General features: G+C 34.5%; 1 long non-coding RNA gene across 5 annotated transcripts in view; it reads right to left on the minus strand.

Annotated features, from left to right (window-relative positions):
* LOC140604128 (uncharacterized) overlaps positions 1-19,826 on the minus strand; it is a 51,791-nt gene that overhangs the window by 20,930 nt on the left and 11,035 nt on the right. The gene's annotated exons all lie outside the window — the stretch shown is intronic.

The following is a 19,826-nucleotide window of genomic DNA, read 5'->3' on the forward strand; positions in this document are numbered from 1 at the left end:
GCTCTTCTTCACCTTGAATACAAGTGGTGCATTTCATGTAATACATTCTTCTATTTCGTATTTTATGACCTGGTGCTTAGATGAGGACTGGTGGTTTTGTTTTGTTTTTTTAAAACACTGAAATTCACTGGAGCTCAACTAAACATTTAAAAGAAACAATTAGGGGATCCCTGGGTGGTGCAGCGGTTTGGCGCCTGCCTTTGGTCCAGGGCGTGATCCTGGAGACCCGGGATCGAATCCCACGTCGGGCTCCCGGTGCATGGAGCCTGCTTCTCCCTCTGCCTGTGTCTCTGCCTCTCTCTCTCTCTCTGTGACTATCATAAATAAATAAAAATTTAAAAAAATATGTTAAAAAATAAATAAAAAATAAAAGAAACAATTAAAATCTCCAAAATTGTATGAACTGGTGTGCCTTAGACTCTGTTTTACGGATTGGATCACAGACAGAGATAAAGAAGAGTTTAATTGGGATTCTGTTTCACCCAATAGCACAGCACTCTCAGTGGTAGGAAGAGCAGTGAAGGAAAAAAAAAATATGATCTCCAATTCCAATTTTTGTAAGCTTCAGTTTAAGTCAGCTAATGTGGAGAATTTGCTGAGAAGTTGCTTTGAATCTTTGTTTATTTACTTATTTTTATGTAGTTAACAAAAAGCCTGCATTTAGTATTTACTATTAAGATATTGACTGAAACTAGGAATTAATGAAAATCTTAGCATCCTCCAAAGATTATTTAATAGAATAAAATTTAGAACCAATAATAGATGGATCATTTTTCTTAAATAAATAAATCCTCTTTAATACCATATTGTATTTGGAAACATAATGTGTTTTACCATTCACAAAGCATACAATAATTAGGATATTTAGAACTAAATATATCCATTTACACATATATGAAAAAGGTAATTACTTTTTAAATACTAATTGGGTGAAATACATTGGACAGATTTTGCTTTTTAATTACAGAGGAAAATATATTTCTAAATAGTTTTCTAGATTTTAGCCCTACATCATTTTTTATTCAGTTCTTTTTCTAGAAGGATAAATAATCTCATGAGGATTTCTTTTAGAAATTTGTTTTCAGGGATGCCTGGGTGGCTTGGTAGTTAAGTATCTGCCTTTGATTCAGGGCATTATCCCTGGATCCTGAGATTGAGTTCTGCATTGGGCTTCCCACAGGGAGCCTGTTTCTCCCTCTGCCTATGTCTCTGCCTCTCTCCCTGAGTCTCTCATGAATAAATAAATAAAATCTTTAAAAAAAATTTAAGGATGATATTTGCTGTGGGTTTTTCATAGATGGCTTTTAAGATGCTGAGGAATGTTCCCTCTATCGCTGCACTCAGAGTTTTGATCAGGAATGGATGCTGTATTTTGTCAAATGCTTTCTCTGCATCTATTGAGAGGATCATGTAGTTCCTGTTTTTTCTCTTATTGATGTGATCTATCACATTGATTGTTTTACGAGTGTTGAACCAACCTTGCATCCCAGGAATAAATCCCACTTGGTCATGGTTAATAATCTTCTTAATGTACCATTGGATCCTATTGGCTAGTATCTTGTTGAGAATTTTTGCATCTGTGTTCATCAGAGATATTGGTCTACAATTCTCCTTTTTGGTGGAGTCTTTGTCTGGTTTTGGAATTAAGGTGATGCTGGTCTCCTAAAACAAGGTTGGCAGTATTCTGTACCTTTCTATCCTTTGGAACAGCTTTGGTAGAATAGGTATTATTCTTTAAATGTTTGATAGAATTCCCCTGGGAAGCCATCTGGCCCTGGACTTCTGTGTCTTGGGAGGTTTTTGATGACTGCTTCAGTTTCCTCTTTGGTTACTAGCCTGTTCAGGTTTTCCATTTCTTTATGTTTTAGTTTTGGTAATTTGCGGTTTTCCAGAAATGCATCCATTTCTTCTAGATTGCCTAAGTTATTAGTGTATTAAAATTAAAAATAGTGTATTAAAATAAAAAAAATAGTGTATAAAATACATTAGTGTATTAAAAATCATTTGTATTTTCTTGGTATTGGTTGTGATCGCTCCTTTTTCATTTAAAATTTTATTAATTTGTCTTTTTTCTTTTTAATAAGGGTGGCTAATGGTTTATCCATCTTATTAATTCTTTCAAAGAACCAACTCCTGGTTTTGTTGATCTGTTTTACAGTTCTAGTCTCCATTTCATTGAGTTTTGCTCGAATCTTTATTATCTCTCTTCTTCTGCTTGGTGTAGGTTTATTTGCTGTTCTTTCTCCAGTTCCTTTAGGTGCAAGATTAGCTTGTGTATTTGAGTTTTTTTTTTCCAATTTTTTGAGGGATGCTTGTATCACAATGTATTTCCCTCTTAGGACTGCTTTTGCTATGTCCCAAAGATTTTGAATGGTTGTATCTTCATTTTCATTAGTTTCCATGAATCTTTTTAATTCTTCTCTAATTTCCTGGTTGACCCATTATCTTTTAGTAGGATGCTCTTTAACCTCTATGTGTTAGAGCTTTCCCCTAAGATCAGGAAACATGACAGGGATGTCCACTTTTACCACTGCTACTCAACATAGTATGAGAAATCCTAGCCTCAGCAAACAGACAACAAAGAGAAATAAAACGCATTCAAATTAGCAAAGAAGAAGTCAAACTCTCCCTCTTTGCAGATGACATGATACTGCACATAGAAAACCCAAAAGACTCCACCCCAAGCTTGCTAGAACTCATATAGAAATTCAGCGATGTGGCAGGATACAAAATTAGTGCCCAGAAATCAGTGACATTTCTATACACTAACAATGAGACTGAAGAAAGAAATTAAGGAGTCAATCCCATTTACAATTGCACCCAAAAGCATAAGATACCTAGGAATAAACCTAACCAAAGAGGTAAAGGATCTATACCCTAAAAACTACAGAACACATCTGAAAGAAATTGAGGAAGACACAAAGAGATGGAAAAATATTCCATGTTCATGGATTGGAAGAATTAATATTGTGAAAATGTCAATGCTACCCAGGGAAATTTACATGTTCAATGCAATCCCTATCCAAATACCATGGACTTTCTTCAGAGAGTTGGAACAAATAATCTTAAGATCTGTGTGGTATCAGAAAAGACCCTGAATAGCCAGGGGAATACTGAAAAAGAAAAACAGATCTAGGGGCATCACAATGCCGGATTTCAAGCTGTATTACAGCTGTGATCATCAAGCAGTGTGGCACTGTCACAAAAACAGACACATAGATCAATGGAACAGAATAGAGAACCCAGAAATGGGTCCTCAACTCTATGGTCAACTAATATGCAACATAACAGGAAAGAATATCCACTGGAAAAAGGACAGTCTCTTCAATAAATGGTGCTGGGAAAATTCGACAGCCACATGCAAAAGAATGAAACTAGACCACTCTCTTTCACCATACACAAAGAAAATTTCAAAATTGATGAGAGATCTAAACCTGAGACAAGAATCCATCAAAATCAAGAGGAGAACACAGGCAACACCCTTTTTGAACTTGGCCACAACAACTTCTTGCAAGACACATCTATGAAGGCAAGGGAAACAAAAGCAAAAATGAACTATTGGGACTTAATCAAGATAAGAAGCTTCTGCACAGCAAAAGAAGCAGTCAACAAAACTAAAAGACAAACTTACAGAATGGGAGAAGATATTTGCAAATGACCTATCAGATAAAGGGCTAGTATCCATGATCTATAAAGAACTTATTAAACTCAACAGCAAAGAAACAAACAATCCAATCATGAAATATGCAAAAGACATGAACAGAAATTTCACAGAGGAAAACATACACATGGCCAACAAGCACATAAGAAAATGCTCTGCATCACTTGCCACCAGGTAATACAAATCAAAACCACAATGAGATACCACCTCACACCAGTGAGAATGGGGAAAATTAACAAGACAGCAAACAACAAATGTTGGAGAGAATGTGGAGAAAGGGGAACCCTCTTGCACTGTTGGTGGGAATGTGAACTGGTGCAGCCACTCTGGAAAACTGTGTGGAGGTTCCTCAAAGAGTTAAAAATAGAGCTACCCTATGACCCAGCAATTGCGTTGCTGGGGATTTAACCCAAAGATACAGATGCGGTGAAATGCCAGGACACTGCACCCCGATGTTTCTAGCAGCAATCTCCACAATAGCCAAACTGTGGAAGGAGCCTCGGTGTCCATTGAAAGAGGAATGGATAAAGAAGATATGGTCTATATATATAATGGAATATTCCTCAGCCATTAGAAATGACAAATACCCACCATTTGCTTCAATGTGAATAGAACTAGAGGGTATTATGCTGAGTGAAGTAAGTCAATCAGAGAAGGACAAACATTATATGGTCTCATTCATTCAGGGAATATAAAAAATCGTGAAAGGGATTGTAAGGGAAAGGAGGGAAAATGAGTGGGAAATATCAGAGAGGGAGACAGAACATGAGAGACTCCTAACCTGGAAAACGAACAGGGGTAATGGAAGGGGAGGTGGGCAGGGGGATGGGATGACTGGGTCACGGGTACTGAGGGGGGCACTTGCCGGGATGAACACTGGGTGTTATACTATATGTTGGCAAATCGAACTCCAATAAAAAATGTACAAAAATATGGGGCAGCCCGGGTGGCTCAGCGGTTTAGCGCCGCCTTCAGCCCAGGGCCTGATCCTGGAGACCCAGGATCAAGTCCCACATGGGACTCTGCATGGAGCCTGCTTCTCCGTCTGCCCGTGTCTCTGCCTCTCTGTCTCTCTCTCATGAATAAATAAATAAAATCTTAAAAAAAAAGTACAAAAATAATTAATTTTAAAAAGAAAATTGTTTTCAATAATATAAATATGAATTATTTTCTAATAATTATAAAAATACAGAATGCTTCGTTAAGACAGCTTTTTAAAGGAACGATAATAAAACACAAGACCATTATTTGGATACTCGAATAAAATTCCAAGATACCAATGTGACATTGAGAAACACATAGACGGGGCAGTGTTAAACGTAACAGTGAAGAAAGTTTAATGAATGATAGAGGAAATCAATACCTGCTATTTACACTGTACCTGATATGCAAGGAGGAGAAAAACTGCATAATATGCAGATATGGTCTAAGAGTAATAGACTAGAGTGGATAGTTGTGTGATTTCTACAGGTGAAGCAATTAAGCTTTCACTTTTTGGTGTAACACACACGCCCACGCACCTCAGTATTTTTTCCATTTCTTCTGTTCAGTTTTGCAGTGTCTCTCACCTTGGTTCTAACTCCTTTATCTTCCTTTGACCTGTTTTTGACCTCAGCTGTCAATGGCTAAAGTCTCTCACAGGAGAAAAATTCTTTTTCCATTTTTATTCTATTTCACTTCCGCACACACTCTACATTTCAGCACCGTGGCCTAGGTCCTCAGTGACCAATGGCTATGTAGAAATGTGTCTTAAAGTTCCACAACAATGAGGGTATAGGGTAGGATGTTCCCACGACAAAGCAGATCATTTCAAAGAGTGTAAAACAGCTCATTTTTGACCCCCCCCCCCCCGACTCCTTTGCCTTTTATTTTGAAGTCATTTTGGCTCAATGGCATAATCTGCATACATGGGCCATGATCTAGAAAGCAGAATTTTAAAATTGTGAACCAGGAATCACTTCAGTGAAGAATTTATTATTCTGCCTTAGGTGTTCTCAAAAATTATATATCACCCATAAAAAACTTAAATAATTATTTAAGGGTAACTACCCCACGGAGTTTGATTATAGAATATCTCTTACTTCCATGAAGTATTTTAATTTGCCTTCATTATGCAAAGATTCACTTTGAAAATAGTTTACTTGGCAAAGCTATCGATGTGGGGGGCAAAACACCAAATGTTTCATTTCAGCCTTAGACAGAAAATGTAGCAGAAACAGAAACAGGCCTCGGTCACAATTAAAGAAGAATCTTCCTAGAAGAGGACTCTGTTGACACAGGTGTTTTCAGAAGCCAAACCTTGGGGACAATTCCATCTTGTTAGGTAGATAAATATTTTTACCTATTTGTGGTTACAAAATGTAAGTTAAATCTTTATTCTACTTAGCATAAAGTTGAGTCTGTCCAAAAATGTATGCTAAAAAGGACAACGAATTTTCCTCTTTAATTGAACATTTCATATAATGGTCTCAAGAAAGATTGTTACGCAAATTTGAAATCAAATGCCTTTTTTGGCTTCAGTTTTCAGGGTTTGCGCTAAATAACCATCTTTGTTAAAATATTTGTTAACTGTGTTCTCTCAAACTTCTGAACTACAGTTACAGTTAGAGATTGAATTTGATTATTAATCTGCTAATAATTACTTATATATTGCTAACAGTTCTAAGTAATCCAACACGTATAAAAAGACTAAGTAGATTTTTCTTAAAGGTAGGAACATTATTAAAGACACATTTTCTTCTTTTAAATTGACAAATAAAATGACTTAAAAGCCAAATAAAGTAACCAAACCATTAACTTTAAAACACAGTGCAAAATCTTAGTTTTTGATGATAGGGAAACTACTTAGCTTAATGCTAATCATGGAGTTAACATTGCAAAAATTAAATTTGAGATTAATATTTTAAAACTCTTCATTCTAAATTTGAAAATATTACATGCATATTTTAGGATAAAGAAAATAACTAAAGGGATGTCATTTGGAAATCTAGCTAAATTCTTTACTTAAAAAAAAAAAGTTTATTTATTTGAGAGAGCTCAAGTGAGAGAGTACAAGCTGGGGGGAGTGGCAGGGGGAGAGAGAGAAGCAAGCTCCTCACTGAACAAGGAACCTGGCTCTGACTGGGACTGGATCCTAGGATCCCAGTATCATGACCTGAGCCAAAGGTAGAGGATTAACTGACTGAGCCACGCAAGTTCCCCAGTTCTTTACTATTTCTAATAATTTATCTGTAGTTACTTTTAGATTTTATATATAGACAATTTTATCTTCCCCCACATAGTGAAAATCATATTTGCACCTTTTCATTCAGTGTACATTTTATTTCTCTATCTCTCTCTTTTTTTTTTTTTTTTTTTACTGTAACTGGCTAATACCTTCAGAACATTATGGTATAGATTCTGTTGTGATGGGTATTATCTCTTTTTTTGATGTTAAAAGGGCTTTTAATATTTAATTATTAAGTATGATGATGATTACTTAGTTTTATTAAGATTTTCACTAGATATCTTTTCTCCTGCTCTTAGTTTTCTAAATGTTTGGTTTTATATCCAACATGTATTGAGTTTTTATTTAAACATATTGCCTCCTTTTAGTGAGATCAAAGTATGATTTTTCTGCTTTAGCCTGGAAATGGGGTGGATGTCTTTTTTTTTTCTCTTTTTCTTTGTTAAAAAGGTTTCATTTTAATTCCAGTTAGTTAACATACCGTGTTATATTAGTTTCAGGTGTCCAACATAGCGATTCGACAATTCCATCATGCAGTGCTCATCGCAAGTGTGCTCTTTAATCCCCATCACTTATTTTACCCATCTCCTCCTACCACCTTGCCCCTTGGTAACCACCAATTTGTTATCTATATTTAAGAGTCTGCTTCTTGATTTCATTTTCTTCTTTCTCCTTTGTTCATTTGTTTTGTTTCTTCAATTCCACATAAGTGAAGTTATATGGTATTTGTCTTTTTCTGACTGATTTATTTCACTTAGCATTATACTCTCTAGATCTATCCACATTATGGCAAATGGCAAGATTTCATTCTTTTTTACAGCTGAATGATATTTCATTATATATTTTATATTTATATATATATTTATATTATATATATTTAATATATATTTCATAATATATATATATATCACATCTTCTTTATCCATTCATCAAGCAGTGGACACTTGGGCTACTTCCCTATGTAGGCTATTGTAGATAATGCTGCTATAAACATTGGGGTTCCTGTATCCATTTGAATTAGTGCTTTTGTATTCTTTGGGTAAATAACCAGTAGTGTGGTTACTGGAGAGTAAAGTACTTCTATTTTTAACTTTTTGAGGAACCTCTATACTGTTGTCAACAGTGGCTGTACCAGTTTGCATTCCCACCAGCAGTGCAGGAATGTTCCTTTCTCTCCATATCCTTCTCAACACCTTTTGTTTTGTGTGTTATTGATTTTAGCTATTCCGAAAGACATGAGGTGATATCTCATTGTAATGTTAATTTGCATTTCCCCAATGATGAGTGGTGACGAGCATCTCTTTAATGTATCTATTGGCCATCTATAAGTTTTTGGAAAATGTGTTCATGTCTTCTGCATATTTTCAATTGGATTATTTGGTTTTTGGTGTTCAATTTTATAAGACCTATTATATATTTTGAATTTATTTTTCTTTTTTTTCTTTTTATTTATTTATTTATTTATTTTTTAATTTATTTTTCTGTATAGTATAAGGGAGTGATTCGATTTCTTTCTTTTTCATGCTGCTGTCCAGTTTTCCCAGCACCATTTGTTGAAGAGACTGTCCTTCTCTCATTGCATATTTTTGCCTCCTTTGTTGAAAATTAACAGACCACATAATCATGCGTTTATTTCTGAGCTCTCAATTCTATTCTTTGTAATATAACTTGAAGTCTAGAATCATGATGCCTCCATCTTTGTCTTTCTTTTCCAAAATTGCTTTGACTATGCATGGTGTCTTGTGGTTTCATACAAATTTTAGAATTGTTTGTTCTAGTTCTGTGAAATACACTGTTGGTATTTCGATAGGAATTACATTAAATGTGTAGATTGCTTTGGATAGTATAGATATTTTAGCAATATATATTCTTCCAATCCATGAGCATGGACTATCTTTCCATTTCTTTGTGTTATCTTCAGTTTCTTTCGTCAGTGTTTTATAGTTTTCAGAGTATAAGTTTTTCACCTCTTTGATAAGTTTATTCCTAGGTTTCTTTCTTTTTTTTTTTTTTTAAGATTTTATTTATTTATTCATGAGAGACACAGAGAGAGAGGCAGAGACATAGGCAGAGGGATAAGCAGGCTCCATGCAGGAAGCCCGATGTGGGACTTGATCCTGGAATCCAGGGATCATGCCAGCCAAAGGCAGATGCTCAACTGATGAGCCACCCAGGCGTCCCCATTCCTAGGTTTCTTATTACTTTTTGTACAATTCAAATTGGACTATTTCTTAATTTCCGTTTCTACTTCTTCATTACTGTTGTATAGAAATGCAACAGGTTTCTGTATAATGATTTTGTATCCTGCTACTTTATTGAATTCATTTATCAATTCTAGCAGCTTTTTGGTGGAGTCTTTTGATTTTTCTCTATTTAGTATCATGTAATCTACAAATAGTGAAAATTCTACTTCTTCCTTGCCAATTTGGATGTCTTTGACTTTGTTTTGTTGTCTGATTGCTGAGGCCGGGACTTCCTGTACTATGTTAAATAACGGTGGTAGAGAGTGAACATCCCTGTCTTGTTCAAAAAAGGTGTATGATATGACTTTGATCTTCCTGAATTTGTTGAGGCTTATTTTGTGGGCTAATATGTGTTCTTTTCTGGAGAGTGTTCCATATGCACTTGAAACAAATGTGTATTCTGCTGTTTTAGGATGGAATGTTTTGAATGTATCTATTAAATCCATCAGTTTCAGTGTGTCATTCAAAGCCATCATTTCCTTATTGATTTTCTGTTTAGGTGATATATCTATTGATGTAAATGGGGTATTAAAGTCACCTATTATTATTGTATTATTATCGATTAGCTCCTTTATGTTTGTTATTAACTGTTTTATGTATTTGGGTGCTCTTATATTGGGTACATAAATATTTACATTTATTATATTATCTTATTGGATGATCCCTTTTATTATTGTATACAGTGCTCTTTTTTGGCTCTTGTTACAATCTTCATTTTGTTTATTTGGGAGAGAGAGTGAGAGAGAGAGAGAGAGATCATGAATGGGGGGAGGGCCAGAGGGAGAGGGAGAAGCAAACTCCTTGCTGAGAAGGGACCCTGACATAGGGCTCAATTCCAGGATTCTGAGATCATGACCTGAGCCAAAAACCGATGCTTAACCAACTAAGCCACCAGGTGCCCCGTCTCTTGTTACACTCATTGTTTTAAAGTCTATTTGTCTAATATAAGTTTTCCTACTTCAGCTTTATTTTGACATCCATTTGCATTATAGATGTTTTTCCATCTTCTCACTTTTTTATCTTTAGGTGTCTTCAGGTCTAAAATGAGTTTCTTGAAGGTAGCATATAGATAGGTTTTGGTTTTTTAATCAATCTTCTTGCCCTCCATCTTTTGATTAGAGTGTTTAGTTCATATACATTCCAAGTAATTATTGATAGATATGTATTTATTGCCATTTTATTATTTGTTTTGTTGTTGTTTCTGAAGATTTTCTCTGATTCTATCTTGTATTTCTCTCTTTCATAGTTTGTGGTTTTCTTTAGTGTTGGGATTTTTTTCTCTTTTTTCTTTGCATATTTATTAGTTAGTGGTTTTTGATATATTGTTACAGTAGGTTTGTATATAACATCTTTTGCATATAGCAGTCTATTTAAGTTGATGGTCTTTTAGGTTTGAACCCATTCTTTACTCCTCTCTCCCTCATGTTTTAGATATACATTATTATATTTTACATACTTTTATTTCGTAAGTTCCTTGACAAGTTTTTTTTAACAAAAAGATTCATTTTTAATGCTTTTCTGTTTTCTACCTTAATACTGTCACTTTTGGTCTCTCCTTTCCATTCAGTCCCCTTTAATACTTCTTGCAGGGCTGGTTTAGTGGTCATAAACTCCTTTAGTTTTTGTTTGTTTGGGAAACTCTTTATCTTTCCTTCTATTCTGAATGACAGTCTTGCTGGGTAGAGTATTCTTGGCTGCAGATTCTTCCCAGCACTTTGAATATATCATGCCACTCCTGGCTTGCAAAGTTTCTGTTGAAAAATTTCCTGCTAGCCTCATGGGTTTTACCCAATAAGCTACTGTCTTCTTTTGTCTTGGTACTTTAACTTTTTTTCTTTTTAAAAATATTTATTTATTTGAGAGCAAGAGAGCGAAAGAGCAAGAGAGAGCACAGAGGGAGTGGCAGAAGCAGAGGGAGAAGCAGGCTCCCCACTGAGCAGGGGGCCTGATGCAGGGCTCAATCCCAGGACCCTAGGATCTGACCTGAGCCAAAGGCAGACCTTAGCCAATTGAGCCACCCAAGTGGCTCCTCCAATTTTTTCTTTATCACTATATTTGGCAGTTTAATTACAATATGTCTTGGCATGGATCTGCTTTTGTTGATTTTTATGGGAATTACCTGTGCCTCATGGATCTAAATATCTTTTTTCCCCCAGATTATGGAAGTTTTTAGCTATCATTTCAGATAAATTTTCTGCCTCCTTTCCTCTCTCTTCTTCTGGGACTCCTATAATATGAATGTTCTTTCATTTGATGTAGTCACTGAGTTCCCTAATTTCATTCTTGTTTTGCATAATTCTTTTTTTTTCTCTTTTGTTCAGCTTGATTATTTTTCATTATTTTGTCTTCTTGGTTCCTAATTTGTTCCTCTGCTTCTTCTATCCTGCTATTCATTTTATTAAGCATGTTTCTAATTCCATTTATTGAACCTTTTATCTCTGCTATATTATTCATTATCTCTGTGTTAAGGATCATGTCTTCTACTCTTTCTCAAGTCCAATGAGTATCCTTTTGATTATTTTTTTAAAGATTTTATTTATTTATTCACGAGAAACACACACACACACACACACACACACACACACACACAGAGGCAGAGACACAGGCAGAGGGAGAAGCAGGCTCCATGCAGGGAGCCCGACGTGGGACTTGATCCCAGGTCCCCAGGATCACACCCTGGGCTGAAGGCAGCACTAAACTGCTGAGCCACCCAGGCTGCCATATCCTTTTGATTATTGATTTACATTCTCTATCAGACATTTTATTTATAAGTTTTGCTTAGATCTCTGCCCATGGCCTTGTCCTGTTCTGGTATTTAGGATAAATTTCTACTTCCACATTTTGTCTGCCTCTCTCTCTCTCTTTCTCTGTGTTAAGGAAGCCAGCTATGTATTCTGCTCTTCAAAATATTGACGTTATGAAGAAGAGGTCCTGGAGTGCCCTGGAGTGCAGTGTGCCTGTTCACCAAATTCTGGCACTTTAGGAGAATATCCTAGCTGTGTTCCTTATGCCCGGCTGTTGTGTCTGAGTTACTTTTCCTTTCAGTGCTGTCTTTTGCACTGACTTGTGCTTATTGTGGGCTGTGGTTATTCTCTGTGATGTTAGTGGGACATAGGCAGGCCAGTTTAGGGGGTTCATGCCTGCCAGGGAACTTGGGAGTGGAGCAGTGGTGTTAACAAAATTTGTACTGGGGCACTAGTCCTATACTGGATCCCTCATAGTGCTGCAGCAGCCAAGGATACAAGGTTGGGTTCAGCACCCCTGCAGCTAGGCCTGGCACCCAAAGGTGGCTGGGGACATGTGGCTGGGCACAGCACTTTGGCAGCTGTGCACCTGGTGCCTGGGTGCAGCACCCTCAACTTTAACAAAATTTGCCCTGAGCCCAGGGCCAAGGCTACCAGGCTTGAAGTGAATAAATCTTCAGGAGAATTGGTGGGTGTGGCACATTGCTTGCAGCTAGGTGCCAAGTGTTTGTGCAACCCTGCCTCCCATAGATGGCCTTGTGTTTTTGCTGAGGGGTGAGGTTAAGATAGCATCTGACAGGTCCCTAATTTTCAGTTAAGTCCCCAACATGCCGTAATTCAATATGAACAGATCTCTCTCCCATTTGCCTTCATTGTTGAGTAAACTGATGTTTGCCTTAAAGTTGCCTCTTTAAGAAGGCTACTGTCTCATTAAGGTTGGCAACCCAGCTATCACTCACCCTCCTGGCTAGACCTATGCTGAGTCAGCTGACTTTTTTTTTTTTTAGAAAAAATATTTAAACTATTTTATTAATGTTTCTGTTTATAGACATATTTGAGGATCAAATTTGGTGTTTTCTGAACATGAGGTGTAATATGAAAGGAGATGATTCTAGGCTTGGGTCTATGGTTACTTCCAATAAGTTTGGTAATAATTGCAATCTTCAAAGTCATTTCAAAGTAATTGAACCAAAGAAACAAAGGAAAAAACAAAGCTACATCACCAATAATAACAACAACAAATCCTATTTTTTACCATGAAAACAGGTATCGATTATTTTTACACAAGTTACCAATCCCAGTTATCTAATTCTATTGGTGGCCAACCATATCAGGGCGAGGCACAAATACAAACCACGGTCACTTGACAAGGAAAGCATCTTGAAGACTTCAACTCAGCAAATGTTTTTTTAAAAAAAATATTTGTGATATTCAATGAAGAGTTTCAAGAAATAAGTTATTTAGTGGTGGAAATTACTATCCCAAAAAGGAAAAGTTACATAGTCAGTAAAGACATAATGATAGAAATACATAAAATTACAGCAATAAAATGCTAGGTTAAGAAGCAGTTAGATAAATTGAAGACTCCACTCTCTGTTGGTATAGTAAGTTGAAAGAGTGAAGACATATCACCTGAAACTGAAGAGATTTGAGAGCAAATAAATAGAAAAACAAGTCTTTTCATATTGATGAGTAAACAGATTTCATCATTAAATATCAAGACTCAGTATTTGTAAAAATTGTCAATGTTGATGAAATTCACAAATGATGTTTTCTTGCTGCAACAACAAAAATCCAAGATATATTTCATGTTTTGTCCTCATATCTAGAAGGTTCTGTCCAGGAGGAATTGTGTTGGCTTCTTTACTAATGTTATGCCATTAGTGGTTGGCTCCATGAGAGCTTTTGCCTCTTGGTATAAAATAAAATATTTTTTTTCTAGCTTCTATTATTATTATTATTTTATTTAAATTCAATTTGCCAACATATAGTATGAGTTGACTTTTAAAGCACCAGGCTCCAAGTCCCACTGGTCAAATAAACATGGAATTCAGTCCTTTTGGTTTTTGAAGCCTGACCTTATGGGGATTAGTCTTTCCTGAGTGAGTTCCCTGGTATGAGGACCCATTCCTCAGCCCTCTCCATGCTCAGCCACCTCCCTCCTGTGGGCAGCCTTTCTCTGGCTTTGTGACCTTCCTAAACTTACAGATGCAGCTTCTTCTCTATATTTAATTGTAGAATTTGCTCTGCCAATCTTTGGCTTCCTCTCCACTTTATTTGTAAACATGAAATGGGTCTGATTAGGGTTCTCCTACTCTGCCATCTTCCCTTAGGGTTATAATTTCTTTTAATAGATTTTTAGAATATTAAAATAATATTGCATTCTTGCATAGAAACAAGGTAGGTATTATATATTCATAAATTTTATATTTTATATAATTATATATATTAAGTTACATATTATATATTTATAATTTTTAAAAATTTATTGATATGGTTTATCATTCCTTTCCTTAGGGTTTTTTTTTTTGTTTTGTTTTTGTTGTTGTTTTTCTCTTTAGGGATTTGCATCTGTTATTGCCTTTTAATTTTTCTTTAATATACTGTGTTTGTTGGTTTATTTATAATTGTTGTACCAGCATATTTTATAAATGAGTTGAAATATATTTTCTGGTTTTTCATTTTCTAGAAGAGTTTGTATAGGGAAGAAATAATCTTTCTTTCAAAGTATAAAACAGCCACTGTTAGGTGGTTGGTGTGGTGGTAGGAGATTTTAACTATACCTTCAATTACTTGTAATTGTGAGCTGTGCTTCTGTTGCTCAGGCCCCACTAGGCTACCAGAACGTTTGAAGGTAGTAATATCCCAGGTACACTGCGGGCAATTGTGCAAGAAGGACTATACAGACATTCTAGTTTTAAATCTTTGCTGTAGTCACAGTTACTGGCTCCCATTTGTTTGTGCTTTTTATCCTTTCCCTTAACGTCATTAGATGTTTTCTTATTTATTATTCATTGTATCTATCTATCTATCTATCTATCATCTATCTATTTATTTATTTATTTATTTATTTATTTATTTATTTATTTATGAGAGAGAGAGAGAGGGAAGGAGTATGACAAGAGGGAGGGGCAGGGGAGAAGAAGAAGCAGACTCCCTGCTGCGCATGTGGGGCTCTATCCCAGGACCCTGAGATGTGGCCTGAGTGGAAGTCAGACTCTTAAATGACTGAACCATCCAGTCACCCCTGCTATTTATTTTAAGGAATTTTTAGCTATTTTTATCTTACCTATTATACTGGTTTTCTATTGCATTTATTCTGCTATTTATTTGTTGCCAATTATTTTCTTTGGGTTTGTTCTCTTTTCTTTATAACTAAATTTAGATAACAGCCTCCTAATTATCTTACTTTCTTCTTTTCTACTGTAAGAATAACTTAACGTTTCTTTAAGATTTCTTCTTTGACCTTTGAATTATTTAGAAGTGTAATTTTAAATTTCTAATTTATTCATTAGTTAATTTAGTCAGATAATATGTTACTGATTCTTTGAAAAAAATTTCAAATATGCTTTATGGATGAATATATCATTTTTTGTCTAATACTCAATTTTTAAAATATTCTGTATGTGCTTGAGAAGTATGGCTATTATCTATTTGTGAGGTGCAATGACCAAATATATGCTTATTAGATCAAGGTGTTAATTATGTTGTTCCAATTTTCTACATCCATAGTAATTTTGTTTGTTTCTTTTGTTTTTTGTCTGCTTGTCCTAACATTTTCTAAGCAAATTGCATCAAGGTCTTCCAGTGATGGTGAATTTATAAATTTTCTTTTGTTTCTTTGTTTATGCTTTTTAAGAGTACCTTATTAGATACATATGTTTGGAAAATTTTAAATTACATTGTAAAAGGAATCTTGGTCATTACTTAAAAACCCTCTATAGCTTTGATAATGCTTTTTGTTTGGTTGCCTGATATTAAACTAATTTTTAACATACTGTCCAGTTATCTTTTGGTAATTTTTTGTTTGGTTTGCTTCTAGCTTCTTTTGTTTCAATTGTCTCCTGAAAGTCACATCTAGATATAAATATGTAGACATGTGTATATTTTATCTGGAAATTATATTTGGAAATCTTTGGTCTGCCTGATGTATTTTGCCCATTTATCTTTCATATACTCATAGATTCATTTTTTTACCATATTATTTCATATTTTATATATATATCTCATTCATTTATTTTCTTCTCTCTTTTTCCCTCTTTTGAAGATAGGTTATCTTTTAATATTCTGATATATTTCCTTCAACTAGATTAGAATTTATGTACTTATAATTTTTTATCATTACTCTTGATATTTTACCACAAATAATTTCAAAGTCTAAAGTTTTTTTTGCAAAGTCTAAAGTTAATTAGTATTTTTTTCATCACAAAATAGAGCAAAAGCCCTAGTACTATTTTAAACTCTGAGAAACCCTCTTAAGTTCAACAAGAGTAGTGCTTTATTTCTATTGTTTATTTTAGCTTCACACTTTAGGCTTGTTTTTAATACTTGAGTTTAACTAATTGTCTCTGCTATTAATTTTTCATTTTTGGATTTAAAGGATTTATTAAATCTTTTATCAGGCATATTAGGGCCATGAGTTAAAATGTATGATATCCATGTCATTAAGAAGTTTCATGTGTAGCTAAAAGGAGTGTCAAAATCCTCACTATGGGTCTTCATTAAGAGTGATGTGAGTGCAGAAGGTAATGTGACTAAATAACCAGGAATATTTCATTTAATTTCTATTGATTTTATAAGCAATTATTTTTAGATTTACTTCCATATTTATGTATATATTTTTGCGCACAATTCTTTCTTACATCTTATACATTTTTTTTCTATATAGATAATTAAATTGTGAAAAGACAATTTTCTTTTCATTCTGTATATCTTTAAAAAGTCTTATTGTCTTGTGCTGGCTTGGATGGACTCCAGTTTTTGTTGAACAGGAGTGAGAGTGAGCTTCCAAGATTTATTCCTGAATATAAGGAGGAAACCTTCAGATTTTTACTATGTGTAATGTTACCATAGGATCTTTTTGTAGATATCTTGTGAGTAATAGTTTAAGAAATTATTTTCTAATCATGATTTGCTGAACATTATTATCCTGTTTGTAAGTTGAATTTGGTCAAAGTTTTTCTTCTATCAATTTATATGATTATATAATTTTCTTCTTTAGTCTGTTCATATGAAAAAATATACTGACTTATTTTGGGAAGTTAGAGTACCCTTGCATTTTCAAATCAATCAACACAATACATCACATCAATGAGAGAAAGATAAAAACCACATGATCATTTCAATAGATGCAGAAAAAAACATTTGGCAAAGTACAACATTCATTCATGATAAAAGCCCTCAATAAAGTAGTTTTAGAGTGAACATTCCTCAATATAATAAAGAATATATTTATTTATTTATTTATTTATTTATTTATTTATTTATTTATTTATTTTTAAAGACATATATTTAAAACCCACAGCTAACATTATCCTCAATGGGGAAAAACTAAGAGCCTTCCCCCTAACATCAGAAACAAGACAGGCATGTCCACTCTCACCACTTTTATTCAATATAGTACTGGCAGTCCTAGCCACAGTAATCATACAGGAAAAACAAGTAAAAGGCTTCCAAATCAATAAAGAAATAAAACTTTCATTGTTTGCAGATGACACGATACTATATAGAGAAAAACCAAAAGACTCCACCAAAATTCTACTACAACTGAGAAATGAATTCAGTCGCAGAATACAAAATATACAGAAACCCATTGCATTTCTATACACCAGTAATGAAGCATCACAAAGAGAAACTAAGGAATCAATCCCATTTACAATTGCACCACAACAATAAAATACCTGGGAATAAGCTTATCCTGTAAGTTTGAGAGATGAAAGTCCTGTACTCTGAAAACTATAAAACTCTGAAGAAAGAAATTGAAGATGACACAAAGAAATGGAAAGGAAGTGCATACTCATGGATTGGAAGAATAAAAATATTGCTAAAATGTCAATGCTACCCAAAGCAATCTACACATTTAATGCAATCCCTATCAAAATACTAAGAGTATATTTCATAGAACTAGAACAAACAAGTCTAAAATTTCTATGAAATCACAAAAGACTATGCATAAGCAAAACAATCTTGAAAAAGAAAAAAAAAACTGGAAGTGTCATAATTCCAGGCTTCATGTTATACTACAAAGCTGTAGTAATCAAGGCAGTGGGGTACTGGCACACAAATGGAAACATAGATCAATAGAACAGAATGGAGAGCTCAGAAATAAACACATGATTATGTGATCCATTAATCTTCAACAAAGAAGGCAAGAATATGCAATGGGAAAAAGAAAGTTTCTTCAACAAAGAGTGTTGGGAAAACTGGACAGCAACATGCAAAAGAATGGACCAAAAAAATTGGACCAATTTCTTACACCATACACAAAAACATACTCAAATGGATTCATGACCTAAATGGGAGACTTGATACCACAAAAATCCTAGAGGAGAGCATAGGCAGTAATTTCCCAGACATTGGTTATAGTAACTGTTTTCTAGATATATCTCCTGAGACAAATGAACCAAAGAATACACTGCCGAGACTACATCAAAATAGAAATCTTCTGCACAGCAAAGGCAACAAGTCAACAAAATTAAAAGACAAGCTACCAAATGGAAGAGGTATTGGCAAATGAATTTCTGATAAAGGGTTAGTGTCCAAAATATAGAAAGAACTCAATACAAGAGAAATAAATAATCCAATTAAAAAGTGGGCAGAAGACATGAACAGACATTTCTCCAAAGAAGACATACAGAGGGCCAACAGTCAAATGAAAAGATGCTCAACATCACTGATTATCAAGGAAATGCAAATCAAAACCACAGTCAGATATCAGTCACCTCACATCTGTGAGAGTGGCTAAATAATAATAATAAAAAAAAAACCCACAAGAAATAATAAGTGTTTGAGAGGATGTGGAGAAAAGGAACTCTTGTGCACTGTTAATGGGAGTGCAAACTGGTGCAGCCATCATGGAAAACAGTGTGGTTTCCTCAAAAAATTAAAAATGGAAATAACATATGATCCAGTAATTCCATTACAGGGTATTTACCCAGAGAGTATGAAAGCACTAGTTTGGAGAGATGCATGACACCCCTCCTCCCCCCATATTAACTGTAGCATTATTTACAATAGCCAAACAACGGAACCACTCAAATGTTTATCAATAGATGAATGGAAAAAGAGGATGTTAGATACACACACACAATGAAAATTATGTAGCCTTATAAAATGAAATCTTGCCTTGCAGCGATATGTATGAATCTAGAGAATATAATGTTAAGTGAAATAAGTCAAAGAAAGAAAGATACATGATTTCAATTATGTGTGGAATTGAAGAAATAAAATAAATGAATGAAGAAAAAAAGAGATAAACCAAAAATCCCAAACGCTTAGCTGTAGAGAATAAACTGATGGTTACCTGAGAGCAGATGGGTGGGAGGAGGAGCTAAATAGATGAAGAGGATTAAAAGGACATGTATCTTGATGAACACTAAGTAATGTATAGAATTGTTGAATCACTATATTGTACACCTGAAACTAGTATGACATTGCTAAGTATACTGGAATTAAAAATAAATAATAATAATAAATGAAGAAGCCTTGCATTCTCAGATTAACCCTGCTTGTATATATTATCCTATTGATATATTTCTGAATTTAATTTGCTAATATTTTGTTGAGGACTTCTTCATCTATGCTCATGAAGACTATTAGTCTGTTGTGTTTTTTTTTTTTCCTTGTAATACTTTGTCCAGTTTTGGTATCAGACTAGTCTCAGATTCATAAAAGGAGTTGAGTAGTGCTCTCATCACTTCTATTTTCTGAAAGATTTTATTTTATTTTCTCCT

The sequence above is a fragment of the Canis lupus genome, chromosome 14 (assembly GCF_048164855.1).
Source record: "Canis lupus baileyi chromosome 14, mCanLup2.hap1, whole genome shotgun sequence".
Classification (NCBI taxonomy): Eukaryota; Metazoa; Chordata; class Mammalia; order Carnivora; family Canidae; genus Canis; species Canis lupus.